This window comes from Zophobas morio, unplaced genomic scaffold, assembly GCF_036711695.1.
Source record: "Zophobas morio isolate AGI-343-1 ecotype UQ-CSIRO unplaced genomic scaffold, CSIRO_AGI_Zmor_V1 ptg000272l, whole genome shotgun sequence".
Taxonomy (NCBI): Eukaryota; Metazoa; Arthropoda; class Insecta; order Coleoptera; family Tenebrionidae; genus Zophobas; species Zophobas morio.
The window spans coordinates 18921-33822 of record NW_026972376.1 but is presented as its reverse complement, the minus strand read 5'-3'; the positions used below and the strand labels follow the sequence as shown (position 1 = coordinate 33822).

At 32.3% G+C, this 14902-nt stretch overlaps 3 long non-coding RNA genes across 6 annotated transcripts; 1 reads left to right on the top strand and 2 right to left on the bottom strand.

The window, feature by feature from the left end:
- Nucleotides 1–628: 628 nt before the first annotated feature.
- LOC135119550 (uncharacterized) lies at nt 629–3561 on the bottom strand. 4 transcript variants are annotated; one of them, XR_010278266.1, is made up of 4 exons: nt 3165–3561; nt 1323–3104; nt 1056–1261; nt 629–978 (listed from the first exon to the last, which is right to left on the bottom strand). It is a non-coding gene; the product is annotated as an uncharacterized LOC135119550 (long non-coding RNA). The 4 variants fall into 4 exon arrangements; XR_010278265.1 differs by having other exon boundaries at nt 629–1030; nt 1087–1261; XR_010278267.1 differs by having other exon boundaries at nt 629–1261; nt 1323–2641; nt 2701–3104.
- A 328-nt stretch (nt 3562–3889) lies between these two features.
- LOC135119554 (uncharacterized) lies at nt 3890–4420 on the top strand. Its single transcript, XR_010278268.1, has 3 exons — nt 3890–3974; nt 4028–4083; nt 4139–4420. It is a non-coding gene; the product is annotated as an uncharacterized LOC135119554 (long non-coding RNA).
- A 1256-nt stretch (nt 4421–5676) lies between these two features.
- On the bottom strand, nt 5677–6190 carry LOC135119535 (uncharacterized). The gene is made up of 3 exons (XR_010278259.1): nt 6065–6190; nt 5855–5925; nt 5677–5796 (listed from the first exon to the last, which is right to left on the bottom strand). It is a non-coding gene; the product is annotated as an uncharacterized LOC135119535 (long non-coding RNA).
- Nucleotides 6191–14902: the final 8712 nt, after the last annotated feature.

The window sequence follows — 14902 nt, the reverse complement described above, 5'->3', positions numbered from 1 at the left end:
TAATTATAGAACTCTCCTTTAATTTCCTAAATGTATATTTCAAAATAGGTATGTTACCTTTGTCTTCAAAAGTTCTTGGTGGGGGCTGGGCATAAATTAAACTTCATAAGTTAAAAGATTAATTTTTAAAAAGAAATCTCTACTTTTTTGTTTGAGCTCTTTGGACTAAAGGTTTTTTCTTAACCAGCAGACTAAACATAAAGTTTTTAGTTCTAAACAAGTATATCATCTGATGCCCTACAAACAACCAGCTTGCTTTTACTGGAACACTTTAAATTCGACTCACATCCCTCAGTTCTGGCCCCCTGTTACGACCCTAAGATGGTAAGATTCTTTAGATAGTAGGTGCCCACAGCTGAACTCTTTGAAAGCTAAGGTAGATAATATAATAAGGACAATAAAGTAAAACAATGCCAAGGAAAGATAGAACTAAGATTTTAAAACAAGAATGGATCTAAGGCACAAAGCTGTGCACGGGCAAAAATATACATTATAACTAAAAATTTGAAAAAAAATAAAAATAAAAATAAAACTTAGGAACTTGAAAGAGTGGGAAAAAAACCAAACGTAAAGAAGAGGCAAATGAAGGCGTTTTGTCAGAAAGAAGGTAACAAAATCAGCTCCTCTATTTATTTATCAAAGGCATTTCCTGGTGCTCGACCGTGTTAGAAAACTTCGAATACTCGAGCTCTCAATCAGATGTTAAATAATAGCTTTCAATTGAAAAGGTGTCATTAGTAGAGAGGCAGGAGGGCGGCGGTAACATGCCCCGTCTCAGGCTCCTAAATAAATTCACTCACGAGCAGGCGATTAGCGTGCCTGGATAGCCTGTCGTAAAGGGCATTGACATTACGTTGGAAGACGATGTCTGACCGGCCCAGTTGAAGGCCCGAGTGAAGAGCTTTGTTTTCGCACCAACCCCGGCGCGGTTGTCATCAGGCGCAGTAATTTATCCTGCCGCCTTTCAAGGTGCCGACGCTATTGCAGTGGAGTCATAGGTTTAAGCAGCAGACCCGTATGACACTATTGTCTGGATGTAAGACATATACAATTACCTTTTGTTTCGCAGAGAAAGCTTGCTCTTACCGCATAGTAAAGTGTAAAGAGCATTAGTTGCTGCTTTGACCTTCGCCAATAGATGATCCACGTGCGGCCGCCAGGAAAGTTTGTTGACAATGATTACTCCCAAGTATTCTGCTTGAGAACACCTTGTATTTTTCACGCCATCAAAGGTTAAGGGCGCCAATAAGGAGACGCATTTCTTAGTAATTAAAAGTGCTTAGTTCGTTGGCGTATTCATAGAAACTTTCTGATTACGGTACCAGTCAGCAAGGGCGTAAAGATAGCGCTGTAGATGCTTGCATAGTAAGGCGAGAGATTTCGACGATGAGTGAGTAGCCGTATCATGGGCCTAGAGGGTGATTCGTGTGTGTGGATTTGATGGCAAGGGCACGTCGCTCTTATAGTTGCAAATAAAAGAGGCGAGACTAGGGTCCCGCAGGAACCCCTGCTGATCGCAGCGGCCACTGTGGTTCTCCCGCACGCACGCTGGAGACGCGACCATTTGGATGTGACTTCAGCACGTTATAAAGGCCATGAGGAATGGATAACGAGCGCAGTTTGTGCGGCAGGCCTTCATGCCAAACTTGATCAAATGCTTTTTCTTCGTCAAGGAAGACAGCGCCTGTTGTCTTCTTATGGTTAAAAGCGCGAGTGGCTTATATAGTGAAGCAGAGGTGCTGCTGGAACGTTAAGCGACTGTGCCAAAACCTAGACTGAAATTCCGGCAAGGTGGCTTGAGAGTTAAGACCCCTTTTAGACTGCGCAGTAAGACGGCCTCACCCACTTTGCCGACCGCTGGCAGGAGACTGATGGGCAGGTACTTGCTAGTTGCTGATTCCTGTTTAAGTGTCTTTGGGAGCATCACAATGGTCCGTCTTTCATAGGATCAGGAAATCTCCAAAAACCATCGCAAGTTTTAATAATTGCTACAGATAACGTTTCCCTGTCAACGGCATTTTCTTCAGCAGCTCAGCTGTTGGAAAGCATCATTGGCAGTTAAGTGAGCAGATGGCACGTTTTGGGTAACAAGGAAATTAGCAAAAAGAGTAACTTTGTCTTCATCACCCTCGACTACTATATTACCTTCACGAAGAGGAGGTAGCGGTGCAAGTCCTCCATTTTTGATCTTATTAACAAATTTCCAAAAGAAGAACTGCTGCTGTTGCCTGATTCGTATATATGGTGCAGCTTGGCCTCACATTTATTGTTAAAATGGGCCACTGGTCATTAGCTTCTTACATGCACTCGTGCAGTCGATTAAGCGCAAGTTTGTCTTCGGAGCTCTGCAACAAGATGTCCACCTCGGATAAGACGTGGACGTTGGCGGATAAGTGCCTCTAGTTTGTCAGGCAGGCGATAGGGGTGGTATACGTTACTTCACGAGTTATCGTGGCAGTAGTGCCAACCATGTACAGTGTGCTTTCGAATAAGGCGACAGCATCATCCAGCAGGGCGGAAGTAGACGGTAGTGTTTTGAATAGCGGGAGAGTGGTTTCTAAATACTCAGAATATTTGTCCCAGTTGGTAAAAAAGCGGGTGATAGTCTCGGTTTGCCTTCTCGTCGCTAATTGGAGAATAACTGGAATGCAATCGGAGGAAAGCTCGTGGAGCGTTATAGTGCCGTGCTGAGACGTATACCTTTTAGTATAGCGATATCCAGTACGTCCATTGCCTGTAGTCACCAAGGGTGTTGGTTGCTGGGGACCTTGTATGCACATCCCGTGCTCATCAGCATAGGCCTCAAGGAGGTAGCCATTCAAATTATCGGATCGACCGGTCCATGAAGGTTGCTTCCGATTGAGATCTTCCGATCAAACAGCTGAGGAGTCGCACACAAGAGGGCGTTCAAATTGGTGGGCGGTAGTAGTTTCCAAGGAAATTTGTAGACCGCATCCCCTAGTCGGCCTATAAGCAAATTCCCACTGCCTCGTGATTTTGTAGAGCTAGCAGAGGTATCAAGTAATGCCGGGTGCTCCGTTATACCGAGACAGCCACGCCTTCCTCCGCGCGCACCGACCTGGTCCTGGTGATACTTAGCAAAGCTGCACAGGTTAAATGCAAAGTTAGATTCTTACTTCAGGTGGTAGTAAGTCTTTAAGTACCTGTTTACATGCTAAAAACGCATATAGAATTATGGAAGTTTGAAAAATGTATTGTTTGCAACTAATATTAATTCAACAAAATAAAAGATAGCTGGGGGCGCACGCTAGCTTATAACGGCCATGCTTAAGGACAATAGGAACAATAGGTAAAATTAAAGACAATAATCAGGGAGCGTTAACGGTGTATAGACCGCTTATTATTTAGAATAAATCTCTATTTAAAAATCTGTAAATAAATTTAAGGACCCATTATAGGGTTATAAGTGTCAAAAAAAAAATTAGACTAAATTTTAAAAACGGAAAACATAGCCTTTAGGTCTTCTACAATGGTAATCCTGGGTAAGAAATCCTTGCTCTTAATAGCCAAGCCACTTTTAATAATGGTGTTTTCGTACAAATCTATGTAATAAAAATAGTTTTTTGCGTATCATCGTAAAGAGAAGTTGTAATGAAGTTTACCCTTTTATGACACCTGAAAAAAGTATACCTAAAAGGAAGTTAAAAGGCAGGTTTCTAAGTACGCATCTCTACTCTCTACTCAGAACTATAAATGATTGGAAGTTTTTTATCTGTATATTTCTACAGGTTTACTGTTAAATACTGATGCGCTTAATACACCATTGCACAGTTGTTTATTGGCCAAATAATTATGCATTACTGTAATTTAAGAAAAGGTATTGCGGTTACATATAAAATATTTTTTATTATTATAACGTCTAGAATTATTAAGCGAGTGAATCTTAGAGGTCTTAAACTTTTTAGAGTTTGTGATGTCTCGAGCAACTTCATTTCGGGACACGGTTCCTTTTGGTATATGGTTGTTTTCTGATATTTGTGGGTTTATAATATTAAATAATATTAAGAAAAGAGAAAAAGCGATTCCGCTCGAATGCGGGCCAAATTTCCGGATAGAATACCCGTAAGTTTTGATAAAGTATATTATATATTAAACAGTTTATTATTTATTAATAAAGGTAATAGTGGAGCGTGCTAAGAAATGTAATCTTCTCGAGATTGACAGGAAAAAGTATCTTGTCCCTATGGACTTAACTGTGTGGCAATTCATTATCATAATTAGAAAACGCGTAAAACTTTCGCCCGAAAGGGCTTTATTTTTAATTGTTAACAACGTGATTCCATCTACTTCTGCTGTAATGAATGCAGTCTATGAAGAACAAAAATCTGCAGATGGTTTTTTATATATGACTTATACTGGTGAGGATACGTTTGGTTTGCTTAATACGTTTATATAAATGTGATGGAGTTTCTTTAACACAGTAATAAACTTTTATACCACATCTAATAAAATTTTCTAACTTATAAATAAGTACCGTACCGAAGCATCTTGCCCCTACTCTGTTTTTTAATTTTTCAATAAATATGGAATTCACAAGTATGAGTTCAGTTTAAGTAAGCTAAATTTTGCAGAAAAATTTATAGTTCCGTAAGAGGGTCCGTATATGCTAAATGGCTTATTTGTAGCAGAAAGTAACTGAGAGCTTATTGAAACATTCATGTTAGTTAATAAAATTTGCCTTTAACTTAATTAATAAGTGTTATAAGTAATCTATGGTGGATATGAGTAAGCGAGTTGGCTTGCATATTAGTAAATAATAGGACAACTTCCGAACTAGAAAGAAAACGGGTATTGATAATAACTGGAATTTCTAACTTAAGGCGAATACTTTTTATGAGTAACCGGGAGTAATAGTAACCATTCGCCACTGAGCTATAGTGACATCGTTATTTCACCTGTGTAACTTTGTTTAACTTTAATTAAGCAATATATACTTGGACTAAACTAAGTCTTAACTAATCAAAAAAGGAGGTGAAACACTGCTTTCCGAGGTTTGGACAGAAAGTATATTATAATATACTGCCATAAAAAAAAATAGTTGAAAATAAAAACAGCAAAAACAGAAGTAGCCTAACTTTATTATTAAAATTAGACTGATAGTTAATTCCGTAAATCTTTGGGTACGCTTTATCGCTGTTGATCCTGCTCTTATCTGTAAGCTACAGTAATATAAAGTGTTAATATTTTCTTAATTTTAAGGAAAAAGCTAAGCTATAAATATAAGTTACTCTTAAAAATTTTATATATTAATCTTTATCAATTAAAAATAATTTTTTTAAAGTAGCGAATTTCAATATTTTCCACATTTTTATTTTGTTCATAAAACCAATAATAAAGTTAAAAATTTACATTGATACTAGAAAAGGAAATGCGATCTTTACTTATAGAAAGTATCAGATATCGCTTTACGACAAAAAATTAATAACCACTAACCGAAAGAAAATCTTAAAGATGCTGATTTATAAATTTTAGCCAAGGTTTGTAGCCAATCCAAGGAATTTCTAAATTTTTTACACGTGTTTGGATCATTGCCGAAATGCAACTACAAATTGTTATATAGTATGTAAATAGAACCCCTAAGCAAAAAATGGCTTGTAGTGTAATAAAAAAATTGAGATGGGCCTAGCAAACTTTATTATAATAAACTCGATTAGCGTTCAAGAAAATTTCGTTGTAGTTATTGTATTTTCTATATAATATTGAACGGCGGTGGCAGTCTCCTCTTGGAAGGCCTTCGATTGCGCCAGCAAAAGCATGCGGTTTAGTTCTTTAACACTTTTCAATTATTAGCAAAAATTAGATAAATTAGATGAACGATAATATGATTAATTACAAAACGTTCTTTCTTCCTTTTCGAGAGGAAATTTTATAAAAAAAATTGGTATTAGACTCGCTCGTGTTATTCTGGAAAATTAAATTAAAAACATCTAAAAATGCTGGCTGGTATAATAAACTTGGCAGCAGCCAAACATATAACATAAAATAAGCTCTGCTACTCCGAATTATATAAATGAAAAAAACGTTATAAATATTTAAATGAAACCAAAGAAGAAACATCCTCAAGAGCAGAAAGTATTTCCGAAAAAGTTTTCGGGTGAGTAATAGGATTAACGGAAATTTTTTTCTTCTCTTCCGCAAGCTTCTTAATCTTCTCTTTTGATTTAATTTCTATAATATAACCGAGACTAAAGTACGAAAGGCTCGATTTCATCTCGGCCAAAGTTACTATTTATCCAAGCCAAAGTCTTCTTATTGCGCTTAATAAGTTTTGAGGTAGTCCGATTAATTGGCATTTTACCTAGTTGAAGTTATAAGACTACCAGTTAAAAAAAATTATGCAAAAACCTTTAAGGTCTAATTTTTTAAATTTTCTTTTTCCCATTAAGTTATAATTGTAAAATAAAGTCTTAAAAATAATCTTTCATAGATATTATTGAATATTATGCTCAGTATTAAGTTACTTTGAGTACTTATAATCTAATTCATTAGTTTCAAATTTGATGATTAATTCTCCTCCCTCCCTAATATATTCGTGAAATTCTATGAAAAACCAGGTGTTTTAAGCTAATGACATTTTCCTTAACTTTTATATAATAAAAGATCTTCAAAAGAGTTAAATACAGACCAAGTATGACAGTTATGTGGCCTAAATAAAAAATAAAATGGAAATAATGCTTGAAATGTAAAAATATATCGTAATATATATGTCAAGTCGATACGACGCTACTACAGTAACTGTTCTCCCTCTTCGACGCTAGATAAATGCATTCCAAGGCTTAAAACCTAGTAACACTAGACAGAGATTTTACAGTGCAAGTTTTTAGTAGCACTAAAAAAAAAATTTCCCAAAACAGCAAATTAAAATGTTTGCGGTATAAAAAAGATTATAAACTACTTTAAAGAAATGTATATAATTTTTTAAACCCTATAAAACGCGAAACTGAGAAAAACGCTGGCAAAAATTGGAGGGCACTAAAACTTTCGTTATATGAAACTGCGTGTGCAGGGGGGCCATACAGATTCGACTTCTGTTTTTCGTAAGTTTTGCGATTTTTTTTGAGGGAAGGTTTACATATAAATGTTAAGGTAAAAAGTGTAGAGTTATTAGGAGTAACTACTTTTTCGGTTGATAAATTACTTACAAAACTTTTAATAACCCCCTTTAGGTTGAATTTATGAAAATTACATATGAAAAGAGGACAACTTTATTTGCACAATGAGTTTGAACATATTAAACTCGAATTGAAAAAGAGGAGTTATTAATTTAAGAGCACAGACACCATAAATTATAATAAAACAAATAATTTTTTTTTATAATTTCCTTGTTTGTGCCAGAAGGTTCTCTTTTTTTATCATAGAATTACATAGAATTGGGTTTTCTTCTTAATACTTTTGCGGATGCCTAAAATCTTCGAGAGAAGGCTGCTTATTTTTATACAGGACAACAATCTCAGTTTATTTTTATTTTTTAGAATTATATTGACAATATTATCGTAAAACTAACGGCAAGTGGATAGTTAACTTATTTTATACGTCACTCGTAAATTACTCAAACGATTATCGAAATACTTAGCTTAGCTCAACGCAACTTTACTTAAGTTAGCAAAAAGGTAGAACGTAAAACCTTTGTAGTGTTATTTGTCTTCTTTGCTTGAAGATATGCTGTAATTTTAGTCTCTCTCTGCGTGGTTACGTGTTGCTTTTCACATACAAGAACGCTTAGGGCGAGCGAAATTATTTACATATATATATATAAACAAACTAAAGGCGATGCCTTGCAAAGTACTAAAAAATTTTTGGTGGACGCTTGTAAGGCGATCTGATGCAACTTAAGAGTGCTATAATGCACTAACTAAAAAAAAAGAAACAAATAGTTACCACCCTTTAGTTAGTAAGTTTCATAATAGTAAATCTTTGAGGAAACAAAAAGAAAAAAAAATTTATTGTGCTATCGCTCTAGGCCATGTCGCTAAGTGTCGGTTCCGTAAGCAGTGACAGCTGCGCCTTAAAAAATGTTAAATTTTCAACTACGCCAAATAGTACACCCCGCTTTAAGGGAACAGGATATGATTTATGGAGGTATATCGAATCCTGTCAAAGGGAGTGTCCTTGCTTGAAAGATACGTTATGCTCCCGTTAGCAGGCGCAGCAGTTCGCTTTGCTAACTTGCAACGCTGCTATTGAATACCAGGCAAGAAGGTGAATTTCACATATAATTTGTTAGCTCTTGAAACTGGTTATTTGCTTTTAGTTAACCGACCATCTTTAATTTGTCAGCTTTTTAAACTTAAACAACAACAGCACTAACTAAATACCAAAACGAGTGGTCAATCATTCGAGTTCCCAGTCCTTGCAAGACAAGTTATAGCAAAGGAGCGCTGAATAAAAAAAAAAAAATTAATGTGTGCTCATTATATGAAATAAATATGACCGTATAGATAATATTTAAAGAAATATTATAGAATAATCCCATACCTATTTGAACTTATAATATTTGAACAAAGTACTTACTGTGAAACTTTTAAGACTGAGCTATTTTGCTTATAAATTAACAGTTTAGCAGCTAATTTGTTCAGAGACCGTTAAGTACTGATTACCGTCTAAAATAAAATAAGACAATCAAAAATAAGCTATCAGGCAACAAAGTACACTTCTAAAAAACAACTTTTTTATTGTTTTTATATTGTCTAGCACAGACATACTACGGCCGGTCTTAAGACTTTAAACCGGTGTACGCTCTTCAGAGATCTATAATGGTTGTATCCGGGGACTAAAAAACGGAAAATATCGAGCTCGGACTCGGTCTTGTGTGGTGGAAAACCGCTGAAAACCGCCAGCGGGAAAAGCGGCCTTAATCACAGGACCGAGGCCACCCGGAGACACCAGGCAGGCCCCCCTGGCTATGAATCCTCACCAGAAGGGAGGAGCCCTAATATCTTATTATAAGAATCTTACACTATATACAAGAATTAAGACTAAATAGCCCCTTATAGTTATTATCTTCCTGTCTGAACTCTAAGTTAAACCATCCAGTTTCTATATATGGAAGCATTGGGCTCATTCTCGTGGTTTATTAATGCGGTACTAGAGGTAGTTTCATTTAAGTGCGCTCACCAAAACACCATGATTGATGATTATTTTAACACTTCCTAAAGTACTACACTGTTTCTGCGACCGTCGCTGTAGTTGCCAACCTAAATACTCTTTCGAGAGGTCTTACTAGCATAAACAACACAATGCTTCTCTTCTTAGTTAGCGAACATGTCGCAGCCTGTAACAAACAATAACCTTAATCCTGTTCGCAGGATTTTTAAATATTTTAAGACTTTTCAAGCCAAAATTCATTAAAGAGTGCTGCCATTCGTTTCTAATGTAGTCATTATGCAGTAGCGATCGTGGCGTATATACCTGCCCTTCTTACCTTGCTTGGTAAACTTTTTAAAGGGAAACGCTGTTGTGGTGTTCAATCATTTTTTCCTTATTCACCAGTGTAGCCGGTTTAATGGCCCCTGCTATACAATGCTCACTAGGACAAGGCACTGATACTCGAAAATTACCGTCTTCAGCTCGCCAGGTAAGCGGTTGGATCGCTACCAGTTTAACAACAGGGGTTACCAGCAGTGCTGCCCCGACAGTGATGTGCAATCAGTCGATTGTTTTAGTTCGTAAGGACTAGGAGAACTGTCTTCGATGCCTTCCGTAGCGCTATTCAAAAGGAATTAACCGGCGATTTAAGTTCAGCTAAGCGCTGTTGGAAGATGACTAACTTTTTAACGGACCGTACCCAGCATGTTCCCCTGCTCCGGCTTCGTGTCTAACCAAAGCGTTAACCCTGACTTTAACTTAATGGGTCAAGTACTTTCAGTCCGCGCTCATTAGCGAGAATCTCAAGGTGCGGTTATTCCGCTAAGAATGTTCGCTGTTAACCTTTTGGTATTGAACAGCTGTAGCACCGTTTATAAATTAGGCACAGAGAGAGAAAGGCAGAAGTGGGCGCCAGGGGGCTGAAACTGTGAGCACAAATATGGGTTTCTATCCAAGTAAGTAGATGATGATTCGAGTATATAAATCGATTTTAACTATAAAGTTAACGCTTTCTCTTATAGTATGAAGTTGGCCTTGGCGGTGTACGTTATTAAGTTTAAAAGTTAAATGTTATTAAAAAGAGAGGATGGCTTTAGCCAACAGCGTCTGTGGCAGCGTTCCCCGAGGTCTTAACTCCTGCAGTTCATGTTTCCTGTTTTAAATTACTTCTGCAATTCAAAATCAAAGGCATAGAATTACTGTAAAAGGGTCTTAAGTCCTTCAAAATCCCTAGCATACATACCGACAGATTTGTGCTCGTCAGGATTACTAAAAGTTGCTTAAAGCTTCTTGTTGTAGCCGTTGAATAGCTGTCAATTCACGGGCGGCATAAGCTTAATAGAGAATGGACAATGCTCTCACCTGGAAGTGCAAGAGGAATGTCATGGAAATGTTAAGGTTTAAATGGGCTCCAGCTCTGTCTCAGGTCTTTATGTTAATATTACAACCGCTGTCACTACTGGTCATGACTCTTAGTGGCCCTCGCCGTATTGACGTGCCAGGGTAAAATTTTGCACTGAGTTATCTCCTCTAATAACTCCTCCTTCTTTTACGTGGAGTTGGAATACAGTTAAATGCCACTGTCATTGCCACAGCATTTAGGTATAGGTCTAGCACTATCGTTAACAGATGCTTTGTGCACTTTTTAATACTGGTGAATGCATGCACCTCTTTACTACGTGTAAATGTGTCACTGCCTACAGGTTTGCCTTAACGGTAAATTAGTTGCAGTTGCAAAAGATGAAGACGAAGATGAATATCCTTTTTTCTGAAAGGTTTCAGCTACAATTCACGCAGAACGCCTAGTAGAAGTAGTATTTATCCGTCGTTGGCTAAATTACTGTTGAAGCCGAAATACGGGTAGTCCTCCGCTTGATTAAGGGATGGATGGTTTCTTCACTACTTTAATCCGAACCTTGGCCTTAACACTAATTTTTTTTTACTAAAGTTCCTCTAAGCCTACGAGAACATAGAATGCTTCTTTATTTAGAATTTTATTATCTAACAAATATAATTAATAATAATAAAAACGATGATAGTGTCTCTTCGGAAGCCTCGAAAAGACGTTTGATTAAGTGTCGCATCAAAATCCTAAATGTAAGCTGCACGTGTAGCTATCCCAAGTCTAAAAACTATTTTCACCCGTACTTAAAAATCCTCTTCCTTCTCGTTATTGTATTAAGCGACTTGTATGGCGAGAGTAACCCGGCGAAGATATACTTATAACAATAATACATTTAGTGTTACAAAGAAATATGGGCGCTTGTAAGAACAAGACCTCTGTAAACCGCACTAAACCGCACTTGCACGTGGGCAATTACAACCTGATAAATTTCAAGTTCTTTCCACATTATTGAATTCTTTTTTTGTGAGGAATTTATTTTATGACTAAACTATTTTTTAAGGGCAATTATGAAATATTTCATCTGTTAACTTCTTTTTGGACACCAAAATTTAGGAAGAAAACTATCCCCCTTCTTTCCCATAGTACTTTTAGAGAAAAAACAGTAATTTACTATAAATTTTGGTTATTTTAAAAATTAACTTTTGATTATTATTATTAAAGCATTTTATCGATCCGGTGAAACAATTTAAAACCGAAGATCCTGTAAATGTTATTTTTGATGCATTTGCAAGAAATTTACCTGGAGATCCGCCGTCTAGTTTCCTTCCAGAGGCCGACAAGAACTACCTTATGAAAGTCTTTAAGGACCGAAAAATTGCTCAGGTGTTACAGTTATTGTTATAATTTAATATACTTTGGAGCTATTAATAAATTTTATATTTTTATATATTTACATCTTTATTTATTAAAATCAATTTTTTCCTTTTCCATTAAAAAGGATTCACTTTATAAAAAATTTATTTATAAATTCAAAACTCTCGAGGAGGCCGAGTCTTTTGTAGAGTCCAGGATTCAAACATTAAAGGTTTTTTAAAATTTTATTGGGTGTTTTAAACATTTTGTTTATTGTATCCTATAAAATTTTATATTATAGCCTGTTATACATTATAATAATAAATTTTACTTTTACTTTTATTAGTTTAGCTTTACGTATACTTATAATAAAAAGTTAATACTTATGTTTATGTTTTTGTTATGAATTTTGTAAATTTTTTTTCCGTTTATTTTAGTAAATAGTTATTGTAAGTTTTTCTTTTACGAGTTAATAATTTATAATTACTATTTAGCTACTAGCTATTAGAAAGTTTTAAAGTAGATCACAGTTTTTCTATTAATTTTGATTTATTATGTGTTAAAAAATTTAGATTATTTTATTTTATTATTAATTTTATTCTCTCCACTTTTTTGCACGTTATTTGATTTTATTATAATTGAGTTTTTATTAAAATTCAACTTTAAAATTTATACTTTTTACCTTATTATTAATATTATATAATATTATATTTTTCAATATCCTTTTATATATAAGTGACTATATCTTAGTTATAGTTAACAACTATAATTTTATTTATTTTTTAATTAATAGTAAACTAAAATTTTTAGTTAAAACTTAATTATTTTTTCTAAATTGTCTCCAACATTTACAAGAAAGTAAGTTATTAATTAAGTTTTCTATTTGTTTAGTGATTTACTTTGTTTTTCAGTGAATAATTTTATTACTTTTTCATTTTTACAAAAATATAAGTACATGTATATTTTTATATAATTTATTATTGTATTCCATTTTTATTTTTATATTTATTAAATCTTTAAATTTTTATTCTATTTTTTACCAGAATTAAAAGTTTATATTTTTAATTTTTTGTTTCCATTTATATTTTAATAGTTTGTATAACAAATAAATATTACTAAATGTTTTAAATATTTTTTACTAGGAAATGAGAGGGACTAGTGTCATTGAAAAAAATGAAAAATGCAATTATCGAGATTATGATCGGTTTGCTCTCGACGTTTCCTTTTCACTTTCTGCTTATGGAAATATAAATTTATATAAAAAAGTTATAAATTTTATAATAATTACTAAGTCTTTCTTTTTTTATTGCAATCGAATTTTTATAATTTTTGGAAGAAATTTAAATTTATTTTTTTAAATTTTTCAAATTTTAATTATTTTTTTTGGTTTTATTTTGGAAAATGAATTATTTAAATTTTTTAAAATAATTATACAATTAATTTTTTTTCTAAAAACTTTTTATTAAAATTAAAAACTTATTTTAGTTAAAGTTTATTTTTTTTAGCATTTATAAAAAATTTATACAAATATTTTTATTTTAAAAAAAATTTAGAAATAAAGTTTTTAATTTAGTGAGCCGCGTGGAACCAAGTGCGTATAAACAGGTCGCATGGTCTTTTATTTTACTGAATTATTTAAAAAGGATCACGTGTTTTTGTGTGCACGTGCAATTAGATTTTTTAAAATGAACAGAAATTTTATTATTACTATTTTTAATATATTTTATTAACTTTTATTTTTTTCTTAATAATGAAAAATAATTTATATTTCAAAAAAAGTTGTCAATATAACTTTTCTTATAATTTTTTTTATTACTATTTTCAAGTATTGACGAATAAAATTTAGTTGTATAAAAAAAATTAATGAATATATATTATTTATAATCTTTTTTTAATTTTTGCTGTTTGAATTATTTTAAATTTTTTTTTGTAAATAAAATTTTTTTAATTGCTATTTTCAAATAATTAGTGACAAATAAAATATAATTTATTTTATTAAAATTTTTTATTACTATTTTCAATTTATTAATGGAGAATAATTATATATATAAAGAATTTTTATATATAAATTTTATTAAATATTTTTATTCGTAATATTTTTTAATAATAGTGCGTTAATTGAATTATTTTAAAATTTTTTTTGTGTTAATAATTTTTTTATTACTATTTTTAATTTATTAATGAACAATAAAATTTAATATACTTTAAAAAAGTTATAATCCAAATTTTATTAAACCTTTTTTAATCCAATTTTTTTTTAATTTTTCTGTTTAAAAAATTTATTATTATTTTCGGATTTATCTTATTAACTTTATTTTCAGTTTCATTTATGAAAAATAATATTTATAAATTTCTAATGAAATTTTTTAAGTATTTTTTATGCATATAATAATTTTTTAAATATTGTGCTTTTGAATTATTTTTTTTTTTAAATATTAAAATTTGTATTACTATCTTTTCATTTATTTATTAATTTTTATTTTTTGTTTTGCTGATGAAGAATAGTATTTAAAATTTTTATTATAATATTTAGGAAGCCTTTTTTTTTATGGATGTAATTTTTTTATAAATATTGCGCTGTTTAAATTTTTTAAAATTTTTTCCTGTAAATACGAATTTTTATATTTTTTCTTCAGCGTTATAAAAGCTGCTGCAAATTATTTAATTCCCAATTTTATTATTTTTTATTAGAAATTTTTTTTAATAAATTTTTGTCATAAGTATAATTTTTTGATAAATTTGTTTTATTAAAGTTAAATAATTTTTTCATTATTTTTTAATAAATTTTTTAATACTTTTTTTATTAACTTTTTTTTCTTTTTAACTTTTAAATAAGTTTTTTAAAGGGGAATTTGTTGAGATATTATATTTAACTGTTTTGCTTTTATTATAAACTCTTTATTATAATTTTTAACCAACAACTATAATACTAACGAAAATTAAAAAATCTATAAAGTTCATAATTGTATATATTGATAGTAATGAATAGTAAATATTAATATCAAAAAACATATTAAAATATTTTAAGTTAATAACATTAATATATATTAATTAATTAGAATAATAAACATTAAAAAATATTCATTGTACTATTTTTTT